Raw genomic sequence first — 18,098 nt, 5'->3', positions numbered from 1 at the left:
TGTAGAGATTCAATTAAACTTAACTTTGAGGGATTCCTCAAGTATTTCAACAGATTTTTTATGTATAGTCGGACAATTTAAATGACACATTTGTTATTTTGATTTCTTATGTTTGCTTTCTTACAACAATAGAGTTTGAATTCAGAATAGTATGGATCATATCGTAAATATTCTTTAAATGTTGTAAATTACAGCATCATTCACTTTACTAGACTTCTCAAACATACAACTCTTGCTGCTGTACACCCTGCCCTCCCTCCAACTACACATATTACCCCTACAGTCTATGCAAAACATTGTTATGGGCACAGCGTCCATCTCCCTGAGAGTAAATGTCAAACATAAGATTTGGCAAAGCCACTAGGTCTGGGGGTGGTTACTTGCATTTTGGCAGTGTCAATTCTTCTTTTCTTTGGTCATGATTTTTACAAAACATAATTATTGGGAAGACAGTCGGGTCATTGTCAACGTAAAGAAGAATAAATAAATAACTGTATGGATGTGCTACTTGCAAAAGGGCAGAATCCCATGACTCACAGAGCAGTTAGCCAATGGCGGAAACAGACTGACACTGTCCTGTGCTGCATGCTGCAATGGGTGGAAGAAACATGTGAATGACACAATAACAGACCAATGAATGAAGTGGGCTGGCTGAAAGCCCCTATAAGTAAATATATTATACATATAATTTTTGTAAAATAAAAGGGTCTGGAATGAAGCCAGACCTAAAAATTGTGTAAGAATCACAGAGACATCTTTCAGATGCTGGAAAAAAGCAGGCAAACCCTTATCTGTGTGAGTATGAGAAATCTGTAAAGGCAGACGAGTTTCCTAGGATACTCAGACAGTGATCAGAATATGCAAGGTGCAGGTGTTTGTGAATTATTTTAGAAAGTTCGGTGAGAGTAAATTCTGTGAACAAAGAGATGACTATCAAACTGCCAAGAGTAAAGAACTGGCAGTAGTGATGAGGTTCATTGTCCAGAAGTAGGGTAGTCCACATTTTGAAGCAATGACATACAAATTCAAGGAGGCTGATATAAACAATATGTCACAGCAGAGGTTGCACCAAAAAATTGATAAAGTGTGAAGCCTGGAGGATATATGCAGGATTTGAATGAAAATTCTACAACCAATAAATAGTAGTTGAATACCTCTTCGTAAAACAAAGCATAATTACCTAACTACAAAAATGAAACTCTACAGCAATATATATGTTTGCGAGAAAATTAAAGCATATGACGCTGCGACTGAATGGTTGAAATCCATTGGTTCTTGGTGATGTATTGAAAAGTTAAAAAAAATACCAATATAGTGCTTTATTTAATAAACCTCACACACTGATACAAATTCTTAATAGCGAGAAACTATTTATGAAAGTGATAAGGCATTCTTTGATAATATCAAGTGGTATCAAGTAAAATTAACGACAAATATTCTGTATCAGACAGATTTTTCCTTGAAGGAATAACATTATGGCTGCATTTCAGTTTGCACACTGGTTACAAACACTGTGCTTTAAAGGTATTAAGAAGTTACAATAGATTGCACTATTCTAATTTTTATGGAAGCACTATCCCCACCATTGTAGGAAATGTCAACGTTGAATGCAAGAGACTACTTTCTGAATAATATACTGTAAGCACCAACAATGAGCAGAAGGAGATCGAGGGGTCATGGTGACCAGGACTGCATGTGCCTGAAAAGGGAGAACTACTTTTTTTTTTTTTTAAATACAGTTCTTTAAAATATAAATTCATTCAGAGCCCTGGAGGCAGCATCAACATTAACCAATGTCCAGGGTGAAGGTGTCACCTCGGTAAAATCAGCGGATTAAAAAATCGCTGGCAATGGGAGAGAGAAACAAAGACACTGGTTCAGGGAGAGAACAACATAGAGACTCAGTCACTGGGATAGAAGACAGACACTGTGAGAGGGAGACAAATGAGCACACACATACATATGGAAATGTCAAGGAAGGCCCATAAGCACAAATAGACATCAATGTACACACTGGGAGACATTAAAAATGACATTTGAGAGGGACACACTGGCAATAGGTAGAGAAGACACATGGACTTTGGGTAGAAGTCGCCATCTTTTTCCTAATGGAAACTGTATTTACCCACCACCTACCAGATCTCCACTGTCGCCAGTACATTCCCAACAGAGTACATTGTCAAGCACAGAAACCAATTCCATTCTATAAGCATTCCAAGTGCTGTGTAATCCGTGAACACCAGTGACTACCAACACCACTAAAACCAGAGGACAGATTCATGAGCTTAATGTAGACTGCTGGGACAAAAAGCGATTGTCAGGTTGATGGTTCAAATCTCAAGGCCAACTCAGCCTCCGATTCCCCCAAAGTTCGGTAAAATTAGTTTCATTAAATTGGGTAATTGTAACGCCTATTATTTACAAGACTTAAAAACTGCAAAACTGAAGTTTCAAATGCTATGTGAAAAACAAGTTATTATTATGTCGATAACAGTGGCAGAGGTCTGCTATGAAAGAAACATGTAATATAAATTACCACCATAGTAGATGGTACAAAACTGCTGCAGAGCATTGGATATTCGCACCCCTGAGCAAAACGGCTTCCCAGTAAGGCCTTCCGCAGGCTACACTTTTCTTAGATGCAAAATTAGATTGTAAATATTTCATGGAGTCTATTCACAAAGGTAATTATGCACCAGTATAGTTACTACTGCACCAAGGTGTAAGGCTACACTTTTTGGCTATTTACCATTTCCGAATGTACATTTTACACCAATTTTACACTACGGTGTGGACTTGCATGCCTCCACCAAATAATGGCAAGGAGCCTCATGGACAGTATTCACAAGTGTAAAGTAACTACTAGTAATGCTGCACTTGTAGATGAAGGTCACCACCACCACCATGGCGGAGATGTGTCTAAGGGAAGATATGTCAAAAATGATTAAGGTTTAGTATTCCTTTAGTGGGATAGAAGGGTGGGAAAGTGCATTTGAAAAGGAATACCTAATGATTTATATGAAAGATGATTAACATTTCCTGATGAGGTAATATCACTACTTTTTGTCCGTATAGAGAAATCTCTAACTCAGATTTCTTAACCGCCGTTATTTTGGAGGGACCAAAAATACAGGGTTAGGAAAGGCCAAGGCAAAGAGTAGCTGGGTGGGAACAATAAGCTTGAACAACTGGACCACAAATGTCTTTTGCCCAAAGTAGAGGAAACTCTTTTGGTGCAATGCTCTACGAGAAAGATTGCAATACTACTCCATTATATGGCAGCAACTGTGATCTTTGTATAAGGCTGACTCAATTTGGCATAACCTTTGAAGCCTGCAACAAAGCCCTATCCACCCCTCGCCCCTTCATTCCCCCACGATTTTATCTTACACAAGTTACCCAGGCTTTACAGAGTATAAGCCAGCATTTGGAAATGGAGAGGCGGGGAAAGAGGGGGTGAAGAGAGGACAAATTTAGCACTTTGGTGCGCACATGGCCATGGTGAGGTGGCCAACAAAACTTGTGAGTGACGGTAGGCCATTGAAAGGTTTTTGCAAGCAGGTGATCAAGCGAATGTTGAAAGGTCAGACATCTGCAGAAGCCATGTATGACTGTGCCTTGTCTCTGGTACTGGCCGGAAGCTGGGGTGAGGCTCAAGAATTGGGTAACCAAAAGAACAAGGCATCTTCAAGGCAGTCTTTTCCTTTGTCACCATAGAAACCCAATAGACACCAGCCGCAGGGTTATTTCTATAAATTGAGATGGGAGGGATACAGAGGCTCTCTAATGGGTTTGACACTGGACCTCAAAAGAAATTACAGGTCTGAACCCTGCTGTCCTGAGTGCAGTATAAAAAAACACGGACTATTTTTGAGGTCTTGGAATGTAATAAGTGAAAACTCTATATTTTGAGTATTTAGGTCACAAATAATTTGATTCTCAATCCAAGTGACATTCTTAGTTAAGGCCAACACGTGTTTCACACCAGCATGTTGCTTCATCAGAGCCAAGGGATATATATACTAGTGTACTTTTGTGTCATCGTGCATACTAGACAAAGAGGTAGACAAACCGAGTTAATACTCAAGTGAGCTGATTTGGCATTAAGTAAATGCTAAGTTGTAATCAACAATGTATATTTCTTAAGTTCCTTAAATCTGTCATTGGGTGGGGGGTGACGTATTAATAATATTCTTAATAGTTCCACAGGGTTCTTAGTCCAAATGCAATTCTTTTTCAAGTATGCATGATGACACAATGGGGTGTATTAATACTGTAATAATTTTTACGCACATAAAGCTTGTATTGCCTTAGTGATGTATTTTCAACACCATAGCACCGTTGGCTTTCCAACTTGTCACTTTTATCCCCTCTTTAAAAACTATAATACCGGGCTATAGTTCTGTCTTTCTTCCTTTTCTTTCACTTGTCCTTTCTTTACACTTGTTTTTGTTTAACGTGTGATTTAAAATCCCCTTTTTTCAGCTTCCTTATGAATTGTATTTTGTGCACCATTATTTAAGGTTTTAAGTAAAATCTTACCTTTTTTTACGCATGTCATTATGAGACGTAAGATCATGTTATTTCATGTTTATATTCATATGATCTCGTATGTAATCTTTTCCTTGATGTGATTACAGGATGTCAATTTTTTTCAAATATAGGTCATGTATTTTTTCCCCATTTTCCTTTCCGCAATTTGTAGTGTTTTTGTTTCACTTTGTTTATTTTCTTGTCATTTAATCTATTATTCAAATCAATGACACCTATTTTATAAGTCTCGGAAGGATTAAATGCTGTGCTGGGATTCAAACTAGTGTCTTGTATGTTCTAAATAATCCCTGCAGAAGACACATGTAGCTTGCATACACATCTACGTCATTGTAATTAAATCAAATGACCTGATGTTAATTTAACAAACTTTCAGGAAGCACAATTTTGTTCATTTTTGCTTAACTTCTTTTTCATATCCCAAGTTGGGAATGGCGTCACAGCGGGAAAAGGATATACTCTTCTAAAAATATGCTCCTATTGTGCCTTTACATTTACTTTCCCAGGTAAAAAATATATATATATATATTACTCCAGTTTTGCTCTCGTTTTCTCCTGATTGCCTTTGGTGGTCACTGCATTATGTCTTTTGTTGTAATGAGAGTATCAGGACCCCTGCTGTTCGTTTCTGGAAGGGAAGGGAGTCCACAGTATCACTTTCCCTACATGCTGACGTCAGACCTCCCCTCATAGGCAATGGATGTATCCCAAGTCATTGATCGCTGTCAGGCCAAGGAAACTATTGTGCAGATAGTGCAGTACTTACAAGCACACCCAAAACAATGTAAAATAATGCAGATGATTTTCCACTTGCGGATGGGCCTTAGAAGGGCCTGGGGGCTCCATTGGGTGGTGGGGCTCGGGCACCCCTTCAGATCTGGGTCTGATGAGCTGCAGTTACTACTGATGTATAAGCCCCATTGGACGAAATGGAGAAGCATATGCCAGGGACAAAAACACTAGTTTCAAATACTGTTACAGACAAAATTCTCATCACTTGTGCTAGTTCAATACTTTTCTTAAAATGATCAATTAACTAAAATAACTTTGAAACAAAAGCCATTATATTTCTGGATCCTGTGCCATATGCTTCGACACTGACTGCGAGCGTACGAAAATATTTTAATATAAGCCTCACATCGGACTAAATCCTGGCCTCCTTAACCCTTTCCATGCGTCCTTCGGCCAATGGCCGTCACGAGCACTACCTTCATAGTGCTGCGCACATCCGTTGGCCAACGCGGCCCGCCCATCTAATTAAATCGCCGCACCGTGGCAGAATTGCCGCCGCGTTTAAGCGGTTAAGACGGCTTAGAGACATATAAGGGTAGGGGGTAGTCCACCTTCCATGAAAAAAGGACCAAATGGTTAACTTTACAGCTGTGTGTTCCAAATATGTTGGTTATAAAACCATAGACTTTACAAACATTTCTGAACTAAGCCTTTAAAATATAACAATAATTAAAGATTCGGTACAGTATCTACCAACAATATTTCTTACCAAGAGCAAATCACGTATGTGTCTGTTACAAAAAAAGCGTGCCAGTTAACAGGACGGTTTTGAGGGCTGAGTATCCGTTAATCCAACCAGCCCTAAAAACAATTCACTTATCACCATTTCTACCAAAGCTTTTCCCAGTATGTGGCACGACCTGCCCATATCTAACAAGTGATCTCAGAAAGGGGCAGGTTAATGAAATATCTAATTCAGAACAGTCTGCCCTTTAAGTCAATGAATTTAAAAATGTGTTCAGAAAAATGCACCATTCGGTCTCAATTCTACCAAACCTTTATAGGAATAAACCCAGGAGCGGCCCGTGCAGGTAAGAGCGGTGTGGTGGTGGTGATGGGTGGGGTGGGACTTAGGGGGGAATTTGACAGACGCCGCTGATGGAAAATTAAATAAGAAGTGAATCGTCATCTGTCGAATCAAACACCACTCTTACCTGCAAGGGCCGCACCTGCATAAACCCCTTGTACTGTTCATAAAAGATAGAGCTTGTAAATTATGATTGGTAAAGGCTGCAATATATACCAAGAATAAAAATACCAAGAATACTTTTGGTTCACAGTTCTGTCCTGTCAGAAAAGAATGGCCATTCTAGTTTCTGATGCCTTTTGTGATAAAATTCGCTATTACTTTTTAATGGTTGCCTTTAGGATTTTTGCAGCAGTGCACAACGAATCAATTTAGCTATGGTTGGATCACGATTGGCCAAATTGAGGGTGCTTAAGTCTAAAATTATCCAAATGCTCATTCACAGGAAACACACCGGTGCAGAACAATTTTGCCCACCCATTACATGTCACAAATACGTTACCATGAAAATTAAGTGTGGCATTTGATATTACAACTGACGAACATTTCAGGAAGGACTAGTGAATTTACCTAAACTGGGTTTAACTGAATTAAATGAGATATTAATTAACCATCCTTAGTTAGTAGATATGTACTAGCTAAGAAAACAAATGCTACTGTTTAGACAACTGAATAGAAATCATCCTCATATATGTAGAATGTGGTTACTTTAGAACTGACTAAGAGTTTATGTTATGTGTGCATGAATGTTGAATGTATTGTGTTTAAATGTAGTTCTTATCCATATTTACACATGATTATCCAAAGGAATTACTGTATACTTTATGTAATCTGAATCGAATGTACTAGTATTTTACCTTTACTTGTGTTTTTACGTGCACACACAGTCTAAATAGTGTGTGCACTCAACAATAGATGGCTTGAGCCCAGACTACTGAATGAATCAAGGAAAATTTGTAAGGGAATGGGATCTATATGGGAAGGGGTCGGGTCAATGCGCAGGTAAACTCTGTTTTGAGAAGTTTAAATGGTGATACAGGAGATACAGGACCAGATTAGAATGCCTTGTGTGAGAAGGGAGCTGTTGCCTAGATACAGAACTTTCAAATAAAGCTGTGTATCCTTAGTGTAGAGGTGGTATGAAACATCAGGCGGTCTGAAAAAGAGAGTAGAAAGGGTTCAGTATAAATACTGAAAAGAGTTGGAAGATTTAGAGAACATCACGCAAGTTATTTTTAAAGATGAGAAATGTTGGACAGGCTGTTGCACATTTCTGTTTGTTTGGAGAAATTCTCTAGGCAAGAGATTAACCAGCTCAAGGACCCTACCATTCAGTGATATTCAATCCAGGATTTTTAGAGAGACGATATGATTTATTATATCAAACTATTTTTCACCCAGGCATACAAGACTGTATCACACAAGCAAAACTAGGAGACCTGAGAACACTTCCAAAGGCTGTTTCAAACATAGGGTGTGAAGCCTCTGCTCCAAATTGATCCATTCAGAATGTTACTTTCTACCAATGGTATGTCTTTATTTTTGCTGCTTGAAAAGAGCAGACGGGTCTTGCCACCAAACAAAATACATTTGTCCAATCGTTCGGGCTAGGAATAGGTGTTGAAAGTCAAGGTGAGCACACCACTGGACACAGTCAGACGAATATCTCTACACATAGTTATGCATTAAGGGAATTTCTTATTGGGCATGCTACAATAAATAAAATAGTTGGTAAAATTAATGGGCAGTCATTTTGATACAGAAACAATTGGGCACATTTCAGAAGGAGTTTGGAAAAACATCAATAAACTAGCCTTTAGAGATAAAATTACCCCCTCTATTTTCCAGGCAAAATACTTTGCTGTGAACCTACTGCACTGGACACCTGCTATGCTATATAAACTGAAGCTTCGTGAGGACAGAAAATGTTGGAATTGCAAAGAGGAGACTGGTTCTCATCAGCATATGTTCTCTCACTGCTGACTTCGCAAATACTACTGGGACCAAATTCAATACCAAATGACAGAAATTTCAATTTCCTGAAAGCTCAAGATTACCCCACAGTAATACTGGACCTTTGGGCATCTTAGTCTATGATTACTGAACGCAGTACTGATATGGCTCTACTGGACCTAGTCCTACTGGTTACTGTGATGGTTACTCCATCTGAATTGGAATTGTTTAACAACATTTCTTATCATACACGGTGGACGTGGACCTCATTCATAATTAGTGCTCACAGTTCACATTAAAAAAAATATATATTTTCCCAAGATCTCCCCTGCTATTTGGGTCATCTTATACAGATTTGCTTCACTAAAAGTAAAATGAAAACAATATGGGCTATACCCTTGGCTTAATCCATACGGTTCATATGGGATTTAGCGGATCACTCTCCCTCCCCACCACCTCACTCCCCCTCCTTTCTCCCCCTCTTCACTACATACACAGTTTTTTGACATGGTGGGGTGCTACATCTTGCTACAACTTATACCCCTTCTAAACATGATTTCAGACTTTTCCCTCGTTTGACTTCTAGTAGCTGTATTAAAACTAACTATTAAAGGCACGTAATATTATACCTTATTGCTACAAGAAAAATTCCTGTGTATTCCTTTGTGCAATTGTTCTGACAATCAATAGCATGCTCTTCGAAATCAGTACCAATTATCTAGGCCTATATGGGGCTGCTGTTTGTGCCTATCTTATATATTATCTGCACTATTCTATTTTGGGTAATATGTTACGCTTGTAGTCCTGTTATGTTCTATGTATTGTAATACAATGAATTATATTGTACTATGTTATGCATTCTGTATGATGCAAGGCCTATGCATCTTCAAACTGTTTTATGGTAATGTAATTTAAATACCAGTAACATTTTGGAACATAAAAAACTTAAGAGAATTGGAATGTATATGTTAAATGTTTCAAATGCATACTAAAAGTAACCCAACAATATCATGAAATTATGACGTTGCAAGATATGTTTAAACATTTTACTAGTCTTATCCAGTTAAAATGCTCATAGATTAATGAGATCTTCCACACTTACAGTAAATAAGGCTAACTATAAAAGTGCTTTTCAACAGGGTGAAATGCCCAATGCATCCAGTGAATGTCTCCACTGGGAGTATGTTTTTTTCTCAAATTTGATATGCTGCGGCGAAAAAAACATCCACCGTACAGCGATAGAACCTGAATAATTAGAATTATGTCATCAATTACTTTTCCTAAGGCATGTAAAAGTTTTGGCTTTGTCATCAACATATGCGCAAGATAGTACTATAAAGAGCACAACATGGTTAATTTTTAACATATGCCTCTGCAGTGTGTCTCCGGTATTGCGAAAGGAAGCTTCATGTATGTGTATGTGCTTGTGTATTTGGCAGCCTAAGAGAAAGAGAATGGAAGTAAGAAAGGGGGCTTCAAAAAGAGCGAACGAGCGACTTTGCCTGTGTTATATCTGGAAAATAGTCGCATCCAGTGACCACAGCGTGACAATGAACACAATCAGTGTACTGATAAACAAAACCTACTGGACTACAAACAGGCTAGAGGTATGCTAAGGCAAGGGAGCATCCGACAAAACCGTGGAGCGATCTGCGCACCAAGGGACTTGAAAGGGGAAACAAATATGTCACCCAGAGTAAAAGGACCTTTCCTTCTCTAAAATACAGAGCTCTGTAGTCGCCTAAGATTCATAAATGTTCAAGAGGTAGCCGACCCACCACAGAAACATACAGCATTTGTGCCAGCGCCCCAGTGGTGCTTGAACAGTTTTCAGAGAGCGGGTGATGCCATCAATCCTACACTACAGACATCGTAGGATGGTGAAAATTCAGGCAACACACTAAGAACACGTTTATCCAACGAGCCATCCTACTTAGCAGGAGAGTGCTAAGCCAGTGGATGTAGCTGGGGTGAAGTTTGGAGTATCCTGTTGCACATTATTGCTAAAACCTTGTGCGGTAGTACACTGTCATTTACAGGCAACACATTTTCTTTTGAATTGGCCACTAAAATTGCAGACATGTATTTCACCCTCCTCAATATACAGCCTTCAACCTTAAATCTGTAAAAGGCTATTTCATTGTGCTCTGATTAACTGTGCTCCCTCTTGCAGGATAGTGAAGCTTTTCTGTGCATGGTTTTATTTGGCCCGGGACATATGGCACAGTGGGTTGGCCTACAAAGAAACCTCGAGTTGAATGAGGACCTTGGTTAGGGTTAAGTTCCCTATCCTTTGTCAGTGTCATATATTACTTATGATATGATGCACAGAGGGGGCTAATCACTTTCAGACCGTGGAAAGCTATTTATCAAGTTTAGGACTAAAGAGTAGAACCTGGGCTAAGTTTCTGTGATCCATCTTTATTGTCATGCTGGGCGACCTATAACCGAGCCCCAAGCCTTCCTTGGAGACATCTGTTCATACCCTATTGTCATCAGGATTAGAGCGTCAACAATGAGGACATTCTACACTCCCCCAACACTATTCCCTGTAAGGTGCACGTGCACACCTATGCCACCCCGAGCGTGCATTGTGTTGTGAGGAGCACGCACACACTTCACTGCTCAGGACACCCCGTGAGAGACCGTTCTTGTCACTGCTTTTAATATGCGTGAGGCGCAAAAACAGCCATTTCCTGGTTTCAGATCTTGGGAGGAAGAGACCATCATGGAGGAGGACAAGAGTGGCAGGTAAGTATATCTCTTACCCAGCAGCCTGTGGGGTTAAGGAGGGTCAAAAGTTCAGCAGCAAGTGGCTCCTGCACTTGCTGCATTCCTTTTGTTATTAGGAGCGTGGCTGCTGGGTAGACTGTGTGGCTTTCTTAACACCTTCAGCGCGGGCGTGGCCGTGACGGAACGTTCCGTCATAAGCACAGCCCAACCGGCGCTCGTGACGGAACCGTTCCGTCACAAGCATCGAAGGGATTAAAGTATTCATGTATTCAAGATTTTGTTGATTCTTCTTGCACCGATGCCGAGGCACGTGGCACCTTAACTTTTCATTTTTTAAATGTTAAAAGTTGTTTTAAGTTCGACTTATATATGGATGATATTGAACCCCCTCAAGCACGAGCACTTTACATACAGTTTAGGACAGGGACTCTTCCAATGAATGCGAGGAAAAATTGTTGGACAAATGTTACTATATCTCCTCTGTGCCCGTCTTGTCATTCTAACCCTAAGACCATAGAACATTTAATTTTCTTCTGTCCACCGTATGCAAACTTAAGGAAATCATGGATTATTCCAGCTTGCCGACTGCTTTCTTTCTCACGCCCTTCTGATGCTTTACGCATATTTAGGTCAGACACAACAAGGTGTCTTGTTTATACAATAACAAGATATTTGCTTTATGCCTGGTGGTAGAGATTGAAAGTTGTATTATAACATTATGATTTTCGGCCTACATAAAAAAGTAGGTCAAGCAGCTGGCAAGTTGTCAGATTGTTTTAATATATGTGTCCTTTTAAATGATATCCTTGTTTTTATGGACTTCTAAAATTTGAACCCTGTCTTAAACAGCTGAGCTTGACTATGTTTCAAACTATTGTTTTTAATTATGTTTTAAGAAATTGTTCTTAATGCTTTTTATGTAACAATGTATACTTTGAGATTTGTAATGCGTGTGATCAAGTTATTGGTCGAACAATAAAATATATATAAGTATTCATGTTAGTAGCAGTGCTGTGTAGAAGCAGGACAGGCGCTTTGATGGTGTGGTTGTTTAAATTAGATTAGTGATTCTGAAAGCAAATGCCATGCTTATACATAGCGCTGCTATTAACATGAATACTTTAAAAAAAGACACACACTCTACCCCTCCCAGCCGTCCTCCTATTGACAAAAGGAATGCAACAATTCTAGAAGCACTACGTGTGCTTTAAGAATCGCTGATATAATTTAAAAGGCCACATAATAGCAGCGCCGTGTAAAAGCATGACAGGCACTTTCATGGTGTGGCGTGTTAAATTATATTAGTGATTCTGAAAGTACACGTCGTGCTTATAGACTTGTTGCATTCCATGCATGCCGTCTCGAGGCAACAATAAAAGCAACAACACTGGTGTTGGTCTGCGCATGTCTCCTTTCCACCTCTGGTGGCCCGTCTCAATCTTAGTGAAACCGACTTTCTCGATTTTCCCAAGTGTTCGGCTTGATTTGCATTTACTCTGCATGAGAATTAGAATGTGCCGAGCTTTTCAACAGGAAGGGGTCTGTGTTTAGTTAGCATTGCATTGCTAACATGAACAGATCCCCGCCCACAGATTAAATGCGCCCTCTTCCATTCACGCTCAATCACATATGATCAGGGCCGGCTTTAGAGTGGTACACAGGGCTGGATTGGACGTAGCGGGCACCGGGCATTTCCCTGATAACCCAGAGGGGCGGGGGACGGTTTTGTGCCCGCGGGGGAGGGGGGGCCTTTTGTCACTGGGGGCCACTTTTGCAGCGAGGCAGCAATATCGGCCAGCTGCAAGAAAAAGGGAGCGGTGCTTCTCGCTAGCATCCCCGCCCCCACTCCCAGGGCCGGTTAAGCAGCACTGGCCTTGGGGGGTGGTGTATTTAGAATTAATGTATGGGATTACATTCACATGCTACCGCGTTTCCTGTGTGTCCAGCAGATTTCAGGTAACAATAAAAATGTTAAGATTACTCTGGCGACTAAAGTTCCTGCTGGAGTGGGATCCAAACACTATGCAGATCACAGAAATTACATTTTATGCACCTACTAGCTCAGTGGGTTACTGCATTTGTCACAGAGATCCTTTTGTTACTTGCAGTTCATAAATTACAATCCTAATACAGCACAGTGATTTATGAACTGTCATCTAGGAGCAGCCTGTAAACATTGTTCTTTTACCCCAGTCTTTCATTACCTATTCCTAATGTTGCTGAAAAGGGTTAGTTTGATTATAAATGAATTCTTATTAGTAAAGCCAACCTCACCCAGTGCTTTAATACAAATAAAATGTATGTGAGAGAGGGGTTATGGAGAGATGATGGGAACTGGTAGCAGGTGGTAGTGAGGGAATCAGAGGAGAAGGCGGTCATGGGGGAGAGGGGCTACAAAAACAAATTGTTGCATTGGGTGCCAGCAGCGTTAAAGCCGGCCCTGTATATGATTGAGAATGCTGTGAACAATATGCCAAGCTAAATATTTTACATGAGTTTTTATGCCACCACACTTTCTGTATTGAAAGCGACCAGTGCATTTATTTCTATGGGAACCCAATCACCCAGGTAACTGATGAGGAGTCAGGAGCAGAAAGATGTTGGTGTTCAGTGCGCCAACAGTGATTGCATGCTCAAGGTGATCACTCCTTCCACAAACGCACTGTCAGCTCTCTTTGTGAGCTCTCTTTTTAATTTTAGCATATTTCCATATTAACAGAGTGAGTGCAGCAGCTCATCTGATCGCATATGTAAGGAAGCATGTTGGAAATTATGCTGGTAGTGGGCATGATGGCAGAGTCATACAATCCCATAATCCCCATTGCGGAGGCAGACCGCAGTGATGGCCACACGGCTGATGGGAATACCAGTTGCATGCGTGTTCTAGCGATGGGCAAAGAGGGTGCAGCGACAGTAGGCCCACGCCATGCAAACATAAGATATAAAAGGTTGGAGAATTAGGGACTGGAAGCAGCCTCCTCACCACTCCATACAGCAAGTAAGGAAGGCCCCATGAAAAAAACTTACCTTTTAAGACGGCTGGTGCCATTTTTGAAACAGGATCGCATGTCAGAACTACATGGGTGAGGTTTAGATTTAGCAAACGTGTCTGAATTTAGAAAGCAATGAGCGACTGTGAGGAGATTTAGAATAGATGTGAGTGACTATTTTAAAAGGGTATTGAACAGAATTACATTAGCAGGACTCTTCAAAAAGGGCAATAGCCCAGGAAGAGCGCCAGGATACTTTAAAATGTTTGTAGCAGAAGCACAACATATTTGAAACATGATTTAATAGTGAAAACCTGTAACATGATTTAATGGTGAATGCTGAGCGTCCCTTTTCTGTGGGCTACATTCAGATCTCGGCAGCGTGATCCATTGACTAACTGGGCTCAGTTTATTAATAAAATTTACAAGCTATGGCCTTTTTATTATAATGTCTTTGCTCACAAAATAGAATAAAGCCCAGAGTGAAATGCTTTTTCTATTGGCCCCATTAATAGCGGTTACATTATTACTGTTTACTGAGCGGTGTTGATTGGACCCATCTCAAGACATTAATTTTTAATGACTTCAGAGGGATAAAAGGAAGATTTGTCTGTTTGCAATAAGAGTACAACTTTTGTGGCTTAAAATATAGGTGTGCTTTAAACACGACACCTTAGTCAGAGGTAAATCTAAAATGCCTCACAAAAAAATTGTAAATTGTAAATTGATACTTGTATAGCGCACTACTCTCCTGCAAGGGTCTCAAGGCGCTTGTACGAATACCGCTGTGGAACCCGTCCTGGCTTTCCCTGTGAGGCGTCCACTCCTGGGCACCCCCAGGGTGAAGGCCAGGCATCCTTAGCGTTGTGGGGGCCGTTGTAGAGATTAAGCAAGCTACTGCCCAGAGTTGCAGAGTGGGACTCTATGATTAGAATAGGCACCGAGGCGAGAATTATCAGGTCCGTGGAATTTTTGAGCCCAAGACCCGCTGAGGTGGGGAATTGAACCCTGGTCCCAGGCTAGACCTCTGCATCAGGGTCTGCCGCTCTAATCATTGAGCCACACTTCTCCACAAAAAGACTCACCTATCAGGAAACAAATCCAGCAAAACTAATTTGTTAGTTGGTTATTAATTTTTCTGCATGCATCACATGTTTGGAGTCACATTTGCGCTGATATTTGTCACTGCACCCACACCAGCGGTCGGGTTCTTGGCCCAAAAAGCCTTGGTTGCAGCACACAAAGACCTTACACTGCCGTACACACAGGAAAAACAAGCATTGGCATAGCCAATAGGTCTCGCTTTTGGGACCTTATAAGTATTTAGTTATGTAGCAGAATATCCTTGGTGCAACAACATCAACTGTTGCATGGCTAAACACTTATAAGGTCCCAAAAGCGAGACCTATTGACATATGTGACAGAGTGGTTTTATGTGGGGTGTATTTATATGGTATTGAGCAGAATGTGATCATGTGGAGTTGAATCATGTTGTGTTGAGTGGTATTACGTGGAGTGTAGCTATGTTGGGAGATGTTCATTTGTGAGGCGGGGAATTGTGTGATGTCGAATTGTGTGGTGTTGTATGTCGCACTAAACATCCAGGTATGCTACACAGAATTGGAAGCTTTAAATCGACCTACAGAAAAATAGATAACAAGCAATCACCTAGAATTAAATACATTAAATAAAGATCTGAACAAACAAGTTAGCTGTTTCATGCCATAATCGCTTTTGAGATATGGGGCATTTATTTGGAACTCCTAATCTTTTATTATAAAAAAATATTTAAGTAAACAAGGTATTTTCAATATTTATTGCTCCTTCAAAGAATGGGAATCATCTTTCGATCTTTCTTCATAATGAAACAAAGAACATGAGTATCTATAATTCTATGTTGTTGGGAGAGCAGCTTTAACAGTAGCGAGGTGAACATTGGCTGTGTTCACGCGTGCCACAAAATTTATTATTTGAGGGAGTCAAGAATAAACAAGCACATAACGAATCAATCAAATCACACGCAGTTACTATGTCACTTAAACATTTTATAACAAGGAAGGGGTATGCAGTGAGCTTGAGTATGGCGATCGAAGCAGGCAGAGCGAGGGCTAGGAGGGTGCAATGAGGGTTGGATAGGGATAGAGAGGACTAAAGTGGGTGCAGTTAGAGCTGAGGTGTGCCAGTGTAGAGTTCTGTCTAGAGGTTGCAGTGAAGGATTCCGTGAGTTCTGGAGGTGAGTGTGTTGCAGTGAGAGGTTTACTGAGTGCTGGAGAGTAAGAGTGTTGCAGTGAGTACTAGTAGTGACAGCTGGAGTGGTAGGTGTCACAGTGAGGGTTTTATGAGTGGTGGAGTGGGAGCGTGTTGCAGGGAGGGTTGTAGTGAGTGCCGGAGTGGGAGTGTCGTGCAGTGAGTGGTTTAGTGAGTGCAGGAGGCTGAGAGTGTTGCAGAGAGAGTTTAGAGAGTGCTGGAGCAGCAGGGTGTTGCAGTGAGGGTTTTAGTGGGAGCTGTTGTGGGAGTCTGTTGCAGTGATGGTTGTAGTGAGTAGAAGATCGTTTCAGTGAGGGTTCTAGTGAATGCTGGAGTGGGAGTGTGCTGCAGTGAGGAGTTAGTGATTGGTGGAGTGGTAGGGAGTTGCAGTGAGGCTGTAGAGAGTACTAGAAAGTTAGTGAGTAATAGTGAGGGCGTGACTGTGGCCTATACTGCTTTGGGAGAGATATGTTCTTCTGTCTTAAGAGTTAATGTATGAACAGGTGTGTGAGACGATGTGCACACACAAAGAAGTATTCTTATAATTTATAGGGGCGGTGGTTTTCGAAGCCCGTCTTTCATTTCTTCCGGTTCATCTTGCAAAGCTGAACGGTCTGCATTGGAAGCTGCAAGGATTTCAGCCTTCCTTTCAGAGTTAGATTCTTCTTCATGAATTAAGCATCGACAGTGGGAAGCAGGGTTACAGGAACAACGCACATAAAATGAAACAGCCTGTCTCCTAATTCCACAGAGCACCAGTGCATTCAACGTAATGTCTGTAGTCTGTTATTGATGTTTCAACGAATGACATTTGTCCATAGTTTCTGTACTTCCGGGTCAAGTAAGAGCTTTTGCAGCCATTCCGATGACTGAACAGACGCTGGTAGTTAAGGAAGAGCGGGATGACTAACTGTATGGCGGTCTAGGATTGGAGTACTGGGGTCACCACAGCCAATCCATGTGCGCTCCATAGAATTGGGACGTAGCTATTGGCTGTCAAGTTCGCATGTGCCTCTGTAGTGTATATACACTATCAAAGCTAAAGTAGCTAGCCAAGCTGTGTCAGCTGCGAACACAATACAACATTTTCAGCTACGCCAAGCGTATAGCACAACATTCTGGTAATTCTTCCGCTGTACCGCACTGGGGAGAAGGTGTGGCTTAACGCCTGGAACAGCTGAATTTGGAGCTGGGGAGCCAGGTTTGAGTCTGGCGGGAGGCTCGAACATCCTGGGACTCTGGGCAAAAACCACTTATTCTTCAAGTGCCTAAAAAATGATGTGTCCATCTGTAATGCAACTATCTGGTACTCATGTAAAGCGCGCTGATACCTTCGGGTCGAGCTCGTGTTATATAAAAATGCAAGAAAAAAATGCCACCGAATGCTTAGGCAACTCAACAGTTTAAAATACATTTTCGGTGCCTGTGCATTATCCCCACCTCTGCAGGCACACTGGGACAATGAGAAAGTACGTCAGGGCTTTTATGAATTTCACTCTACCCCTTGCCGTCTCTAAGATAAAGAATTGACCTTCTGTCCCCAGCGTTGATTGTGATTGGTGAGTATCAGCTATTGCAGGCTCACACGTGCAAAGTAAGACAGCACACAGTTGTACCTGCCCATATATATGTCTTCTCATGTGTGTGTGGGCTGCAGAGCAAGACTAACAAGCATTGGCCAAGTGGCCATAAAAGTAATGGGGCCGCGCGGCAGTGAAAGCGATTGCGGGGGCGCGTTCTGTGGTGTGGGAGGGGCGAAGCGAGGCGCGTTAAGGGTGTTGCAAGGAAAGGCAGATGGCAGCGCC

General features: G+C 41.1%; 1 protein-coding gene across 1 annotated transcript in view; it reads right to left on the bottom strand.

Moving 5' to 3' along the window:
- The window catches only part of RNF217 (ring finger protein 217), a 544,899-nt gene that overhangs the window by 111,886 nt on the left and 414,915 nt on the right, over positions 1 to 18,098 (bottom strand). The gene's annotated exons all lie outside the window — the stretch shown is intronic.

This window comes from Lissotriton vulgaris, chromosome 6, assembly GCF_964263255.1.
Source record: "Lissotriton vulgaris chromosome 6, aLisVul1.2, whole genome shotgun sequence".
Classification (NCBI taxonomy): Eukaryota; Metazoa; Chordata; class Amphibia; order Caudata; family Salamandridae; genus Lissotriton; species Lissotriton vulgaris.
Note: the sequence above shows the minus strand (reverse complement) of the source record. Positions and strands in the feature narration are given on the sequence as shown.